Source organism: Sitodiplosis mosellana, unplaced genomic scaffold, assembly GCF_009176505.1.
Source record: "Sitodiplosis mosellana isolate CC-2019 unplaced genomic scaffold, AAFC_SMos_1.0 Smas_scaffold_2, whole genome shotgun sequence".
Taxonomy (NCBI): Eukaryota; Metazoa; Arthropoda; class Insecta; order Diptera; family Cecidomyiidae; genus Sitodiplosis; species Sitodiplosis mosellana.
This window is the reverse complement of record NW_022595245.1, coordinates 6,919,450-6,926,951: the sequence shown is the minus strand read 5'-3', so window position 1 is coordinate 6,926,951 and position 7,502 is coordinate 6,919,450.

Genomic DNA, 7,502 nt, shown 5'->3' with positions numbered 1-7,502 from the left:
AATAACTGATATTCCAACTATCCAGTGGATATTACATATCTATATTTTATTGTTTGGTGAAACTACGTTGCAATCTTCTATGTGTATGGAATTGGTTTTTCCAATTATTATTATTTTGTCAACCAATTCAAAACTAGTCGATCAATAGAAATTTATGACAATGGTGAATAATAATAATAAATCAACTGAGATAAGAAGTGCAAAATAGGTCAAAGCAAGTATTTTGTGAATGTAGAATATAAACCGATTATTTTCCTTTCTTTCATTCTCAATTCTTAGCGCGAATGGCGTTGTGTTTGTTTCTTTATGAATTCCGAACAATTATTTTTATGCTTCCAAAGGAATTCGCATAGCACCACAATAATCGATGCAATCGCTCCATAGAAGAAAACCAGCAACACAGCATAGCACTCCGATAACCTAACGCTTCCAAATGAACTTACGCTTGAATCACATTTCGGACGAGTGTCGTAGATCTTTAATGTTTCTCGCGTTTGAAGCCCATGCTCACGGATTTTGAATACACTTCAGAATTGAGAAAGAAAAATTTGCAAGAAATAAATTTGTGAGGCTTTCTGAATATTAACTACTACTCACTTAACTTTAATGATTTCTTTTAAAGATGAATGTTTTTGTATAGCAAACCATGGATTTGTCATGTATGAGTACGGTACTTCGATGAGACTACATTTTTCATGTTCCAAAAATGTTTGTTTTATACGATCATATCCACTACCAAGCTCAAAATAAAATGCAAAAAATCCCTGTCCCATCGAAATAACAATATTTTATACCGAATTGTGACACGAAAATATTTGGAAAAAAATTCACCTGTCGTACTCTTTCGATGCCATAGGTTAGATTGAAAAATCGGGGCTCATGACCAGGCGGAGCGATTTTCGTTTGATAAAGCTTGATTTGGGTATCACCCGTCATTATGGGTATGAAATGTCGGTTGTATGGTGCATCTTGTATACCTGCTTCCATTTCTGAGTTGAGAATATCTTCAAGAGTTTTGATACTCTTCGCTGTCGACTGTAACAGCGCTACAATATTTGCCGTGTATGATGTGACCACAAACAACAGGCACATCAATGCCACGAACTGTTCAGAAAAAAAGTGTGATTTTCAAATGATATTCATTGTTAATTTAGCATTTTTCCACTAAAGTCCACTTTACCGATGAAATTTGACCGGAAATTATTCTCGGATTCACGTGAATGCCCATTTGGCCTACCAATCCAGCTGCAAACAGCATAATATCGGAAAAGGCATCGCGAAAATGATTGCGTTCACCGTCGTTTGGTAGAATGTATGTGAAATAGATGACAATTGAGCTAATCAAAAGCAAAATGATCGATGCAACCCATACAATTCCAACGAAGGGATAGTAGTAAATATTCGAAACATATGATAAAGGTGGTGCCCGAAACACGAATTTGGCTTCCGTATTAACAATCATTGATAGGAAATCCATCTGCGGAATTCGATCTGGAACCATGTATATGATTGTTCCTCCGATATCAGCTTCCTTTCGGAGCATTGCACCCGTCATGCCGTCGAATTCGCCTGTTTTTGGATTTTTGTAGCCCCACGTTTTCTCAATACTAAAGTTGGCCGTGCCATTCATCGCAGCTATCAAATGAACGCAGATTGGATACGATCCCTTTGAGGGTGAATCTATCAAACGATCGCTACAAACATTACATTGAATTTGGATTTTCGAAAAATCGATCAATTTCCATCAAATCCAGAGAAAAATATTGAAATTTCGCATGGAAATGTTTCAATACATACCGATAGTCTGTTAAATGATTTATTGAGTCATTGTTTGTCAAAACCATTGACACTGACACAACGCGCCCTTTCAAATCACGTCTTCGTTTCGATAAAACTCTAGTTGATCGCTCATCGATGAGCCCATCGTCATAGTACCACATTCCAAATGTTTCATAGTAAACCATCGATGATTTTGCATGCGTTTTGTAAACTGATAATTCAAAGAAAAAATAAAATAAAAATAAGACTTGGATTCTAAATTTTAAGCGAAAAAATTATTTGTTCAGCTTTAAGTAGGAATATTTACATTGTTGCAAACTAAAAACGTTTGGCTGTTTGGATTGAACGATCAAAATGTTGCTGTCCGTTAGGAAGGGGAGGCTTTCCAATGCTGTTTTCTGTTCTTCTGTGGTATCGTAAAATATCCAACGATAAGGACTGCCATAAAACCATGGATCCGTCTAAAGGTAATGAAATTCGAAATAAATTCTGTAGAGAAACGGAACGAAAACTCGAATTGTCTTACCATTGTCACAAATTCAAGGCTTTCTTGACATTTCATATCGACGAAAAACCAAATCTTATTCGAATAATCATCAAGCGGTTGATTCTTGACCACGTTATCGTTAGAAAATTGAACGGAAAAATCGATGGCCATAGAAAACGATATCATTTCTCTGTTTGACCAACAAGAAGCTTTAACAACGATCGACGATGGAACATTCTCATTTGAAACTACATCACTTACAAACTTGGTTTTCACTTTGATTTGATGTGAATAAATCGCAGTCAGTAGGAAACTGAATGCAAAAAGTGAAATGATTTGCAAGCGAACCATTTTTGGGCGCAGAATTGATTTATCGGGAGATTGAAAGAAACTACAAACTTGTGATGGTGCCCAGCCTTTTTATACCTTTGGTGAATTGAGTCATTGATGACCTAATTTTTATTTTTGAATTACTTGATTACTGTTTGTGGAGGTAAATTTTGTTTTGTCAAACGAACAAGCTCGGCAATCAGTTTCAATTCTATTTGTAGGATAATAAATGTATGCCACTCAATGAAAATGTTGGAACTCAAATAGACGATTAGAGCATTAATTAAGTGCATGGAGGAGAAAAAACGGTGCACGACTTTTAGTGGGCGTATTTGGATCCGATGAATCCCGATTCAAATTACTTAATCAAGTTCGAAACATGTTCGATATAAAATCAAAATTGAAATGTCCCTGTCATTATAATGCTGTATCCCAAAATTCAAAATGTGCACTTTGGACGTGAATTTTCGTAAAATTACTGTTTACATACTATCTGCCCAACAGAACCATCAATTACGAAAGTTTTTGCAGAAGCGTTTAATTTTCAATAAAAATTCGATGGAAAGTAACATGAATGCGGCCGCGATTCCATAGCACAAGACCAAAAAGGCAGCATAGCAATCGATTATACGGACGCTTTCAAAATTTTGTAATTGCGAATTGCATGTGGGCCGGTCAGTATGTCGACGAGCTTTTTCCACTCCTTGCATGCCATGCTCCCGAATCTTGAACAAACTGCAAAATCCAATAAAATAAACCAATTCAAATTAAATTTTGGATATTCGCTTTATACCTATAGCTTGAATAATGTAAATATGAAGAAATTGAACTGATTGTACGAACCTCACTTTGAAAATTTCCTTATATGGTGAATGTTTTGGAATCACATGATAAGGATTGACCATCTGCAAATACTCAATTTCAACCAGGCCACATTTTTCATGTTCATAAAACGTGTCTTTAACATTTTTGTAGCCCGTAACAAGTTCTGTGTGAAAGGCGTATAGTCCTTTCCGCATTTGACTAATGCCGTAGCTGACATTTAAAAAATTAGGCGGTGTGTGTGATGCGATTTTGGTTTCATAAATTTTCTTACGAATCGGTTCAGTTTCGGTTGAGAAATAGTGGCGAGAGTAGGGTGTATCATCAACGGCCATTTCCATATTGGAATTCAATAAATCGGATAAAGTTCGTATATTCTTTGATGTTGATTGCAATAATGCGACAATATTTGCAGTGTATGATGTATAGATGAATATGAGACCTAAGCAGAACACAAACTGAAAGCCAGGACAGATTTCATCTAAAATGTGATTCAAAAATTACAGTGAACGCTCACCGTTGCAATTTTCCCAGACATTCTTTTTGGAACCAAGTGATTGCCCATTTGACAGATTGTACTGATGGCAAACAGCAAAAAATCGGATGATATCAGTTTCTGGTCTTTTCCCTTTGAAAATTGGTATGTAATGTAGATAATCAGCGTACTCAGGCCGACCAGCAGTATCGCACAAATCCAAACCATGCCCGCGAACGGCAAGTAGTAAATATTTGAGACATACGTAAGAGGCGGAGCACGAAATACAAATGCAAATTTCACGCGCAACGTTGCCGATAGGTATTCCAGATGTGGAACTCTGTCTGTGGTTATAAAGCAGACAGTGCCTAAAAATCGAGTGTTTTTTATTTTCAAAATCCAAATGAATTGGAACCCAATTTGAAGCCAACAAATTATTAAATCACCTCCGACATCAATTTCATTTCTCATCAAATGACCCATCATTCCTTTCAGCTTCTTCGGGTATTTCATATCACCATATCCCCAAGTATTCACGAATTCATACTCCATCGATGAATTCACCGACTTCGCCAATAGATTCGTGATAGCATATCCATGTTTTGCAGGAAAATCGATATGTGAGTTCCTTTAAATGGTCCTTCAATTGGTTAAAAATATCATTGAAGTGGATTGATTTATTAACATGTACCGTCGGTCATTTAATTGACTGATTGATTCGTTCTTCGACACAACCAACGTTGACTTGAGCACTTTTCCACGAAAATTTCTGCGTCGTCGAGATAAAATTCTGGTTTCGCGTAAGTCAGAGAGACCATTTTTACTACTCCATTCTCCAAAGACTTCATATATGAATTGTGAGCTTTTGTCCATTTTATAAACTGAGGAATATGCGCGAAATGAGATTTGGTTGCTGCAATTTTTATGTCATTTCTTACCTTGTTTCAAATCAAATCGTTCCAGTTCAAAGTTGAAGTTGACCAGGATCACATTGCTATCTGTTAAAAATGGTAACTTCGCCAAACGATCTTCGTCTGGTTTAAATAAAATCCACCGATATGGATGAGCGAAGTATTCTCCGTCGATTTTTTGCAAAAAATCATAACTACCACTGCAACGCATATCAATGAAGTACCAAAGCTTATTTGTACTATCATCAACAATGCGAAGAGATATCTTGAAACCGCGGCTCAGTTGAATGGGAACTTTAGACGACTTCATAAAGTGGAAATTGTCCGATTGCGACCAACAAGAAATCACCGAAAGAACTGTTGGAATATTTTCGTTTTTAATCAAATCTTGCACCAACTTTGTAACTTCTTCAATGGTCTGACCATTTGAAGCCAGTAGGAAAATGAGAAAGAGAAATGTCGTTCTCATTATGTCAAAAATAAACCGTCCAGATGAAATGAATGATTACATCTAGGCAGAAATTCGATGATTGTTGGTTTTTATACAAAAATATCCATTGGATTTTTGTCATTCGTTTCTTTCCTATGTGAATATCTGAAAATTATGAATACTAGAAGGAAGAAGTATAAATAATAATTCAACACTCACATATGACCTGTACCAACCATTGAACGAACCAAATGGTAAGTTGTCAAACGATTGACCATCAATTATTCATTGACGATAAAAAACGGAAATCTCATAAATTTTAGGGTGGGAAGAAACTCTGTAGAACTTTCCGATTCATTAATATTTACATTTTGTATGTAAACACATTAAGAAAAATTCGGTCATGAAAGCGATGACCTTTTTTTAATGTTTGTCTTTGCTCCGTATTTTAATAGTAACACGCTATTACCAATACAGAATGAGTTATGAACCAAAAAATGAAAAAGTCAACATTGCTGAAAATCTGTGTTGAATTTTTTTTACAAAAGTCGATAAAATAAAAACGCCAACCAATTTTGCAAAACCCAGTTGGGGTTTTACTCAGCTATAGTAGTACTAAAATATGGGATGTGCCAAGTTCAATTCGTTTAATTTTTTTTTTAATTGTTGCACTGTGTAATTTGTAGAGACCATTTTCGTGAAAATGTTTACAGGAAAAAAATTGAGCAAACACAAATTGTGTTTATAGCCTACATCCAATTTACTCGTTTTTTTCTGAATCGTTGATTGCAGTGAATATCCATTATCTTGAAGACGTCTTTAATAGTATTGAATCAATACAGTACTGTGTAATTTTCCTAACTACTCGATGTGTTCTTATCGACTATGTTCATATTCTTTTAAGTAAGTATTACATTAACTACTTAACTGTGAGCATAAGACATGCAATTCAAAAAAAAAATTGGTGACCTTGAGTTTTCTTTCTCTGGTAGTAAATTGAAAAGCAGCACACGCACACTCACACGCACACGCACTTTGAATCACTTATCAAACAAAACTACGCAACATTTTTTCAAATCAAAACTCTACCCATCGAGAAAAAAAACAATTTGAACTAGATTTTTGTTTATTAAAAATGAAGATGAAAAAAGATAAGGTGTGGACTCGATTGCGTTTTTTTCCAAATGCGGCATGACTTAAATGAAATTAGTATAATTTTTCGATATGAGTGTAATGGTTTGTTTAACCCTTTGATGCACAATTTTTTGTTTTTGAATCATTTTGATATATGTTTTGTGCCATGATAAATAGAGAAAGACCACATACTTGGATTTTTGAAAAATTGCGTATTTGTCGAGAAAATCGGAAAAGAGTCAAAAGTGTCAAATCACTATAAAAGCTTGAAAAAATTAAATTTCATAAAACTAATGATGCAGAAAGTTGAATTGATGGATACATACGCCGAGTTGCACTATTTTCAAAACTTCGGGTTATTGTCACTATATTTGTCATTACTTCAATTCTTGTGTCATCCTCGGCTTCTTGTGCCATCTCTCGTACGTTAATTTTTTCGCAATTAATATTTTTTGGGTTTTAAATTCGATACTTTCAAGCTACTCTATCTCTATCTTAAGCCAATCTACGTGTGTCTTCTCTCCATTTTAAGTATCTTTCATTCAAAACAAATTTCACTCATGTATGGTTTCTCCTGATGCGAAGTATTAATTTTTTCAATTTATTTATTACTTTTCCGCAAACTTTGTTTGTATGGAAAAGTATCGGTTTTACTAGCCAAAATTTCATGACATCTCCTCTTTCGGACCACTATAACGTCACACCAAACTTGAAAAAGCACATATCTGTACACTAGGCAATGTAGATGGGATCAAATCCTATCGATCAAGACCTATCTACCCCCAAAAACATGTTGTTTACTATGAAATCAGACATTGTATTGAGTCCGTATTCATGCTTGTATGGATAAGCTATACTGTCTGTTTCAGACAAGCATGCGTTGCCGTCTCGCATGTACGGATGGCGCGCGCAAACACGTCGTCGCAGGCAGCGAGCATCGTCTTTAATGCTGCTGTTGTGTGTAGTTTTTTATGCGTTCATTATTTTAGCACGGCATGAGATACAATGCAATTGGTAGGGTTTTTTTTCAATATTTTTTAAGAATTGAAATTTATATGTTTAGTATATATGTTTGAAACAACCGAATTTTGATGGTACATAACTGCTGATACACTCAGCTTGAGGTTTGTTTGT